Source organism: Sylvia atricapilla, chromosome 6, assembly GCF_009819655.1.
Source record: "Sylvia atricapilla isolate bSylAtr1 chromosome 6, bSylAtr1.pri, whole genome shotgun sequence".
Lineage (NCBI taxonomy): Eukaryota > Metazoa > Chordata > Aves > Passeriformes > Sylviidae > Sylvia > Sylvia atricapilla.
The window spans coordinates 4161849-4162513 of NC_089145.1; the positions used below are offsets into that span (position 1 = coordinate 4161849).

Sequence of the window (665 nt, forward strand, 5' to 3'; positions counted from 1 at the left end):
ATGAAGGGAGAAGGGGCTTGTTTCTCTGCTCTTTGTAAGTTGGAGGGTTGTTGGTCCGTTGAGTTGGGAAGCTGCGCGGCCGGTTAAGGAGCCTGGGTTTCTGCACTCGGGGTTTGGGTAGAGGAGCAGAATGGAGGCCATTGTTCGCTTTCTGTAGGCTTTGTTTAACAGTTCTCACCCCCTCCTGTTCTTACTTTTTAAAGCAGTGAGGCGAGGTAGACAGCGTGTGTCACAGTACAGTGAAAAAGGGGAAGATCTAAAGACCAAAAAAGAAGTTAATCACAAGACGGGGAGTTTGGGGGAGAAAAAGTTGCTAGTGCCGCGCGGAAAGGGAAGAGAAAAAAAAATTAAAAAAAAAAATTAAATAACTCGAGGAAATACCCGGAGGTAAAAATGGAGCCGTGCTTCCAGCACGCAGGGCAGCCTGCGGAGGGTTCCCCCCGCCATCCCCCCCCGGGCCGCCGCCGGTGCCCGCGCAGCTCCCGCGCAGCGCCGCTCCTCTCCGCTGCGCTGCGCTCCCCCCGGGCCGCGTCCCGCCGCCCCGCGCACCTTCCCGGCGCCGCTGCACGCTTCTTAATGTACTTCTTCTGCTTTGTCCTAGAGGGAAGACTTTAACTAGTGACACGCAGATGTGCGAGTCCCTAAATTGTATGAGAGGACAGTCC

At 55.2% G+C, this 665-nt stretch overlaps 1 protein-coding gene across 8 annotated transcripts in view; it reads left to right on the plus strand.

The window, feature by feature from the left end:
* Positions 1–636: 636 nt before the first annotated feature.
* Positions 637–665, plus strand: part of PAX6 (paired box 6) — a 14726-nt gene continuing 14697 nt past the window's right edge. For all 8 annotated transcript variants that reach the window (XM_066320498.1, XM_066320499.1, XM_066320502.1 and 5 more), the window contains exon 1: positions 637–665. This exon is cut by the window's right edge and continues 13 nt beyond it. The gene's annotated coding sequence lies outside the window, so the exon portion shown is untranslated.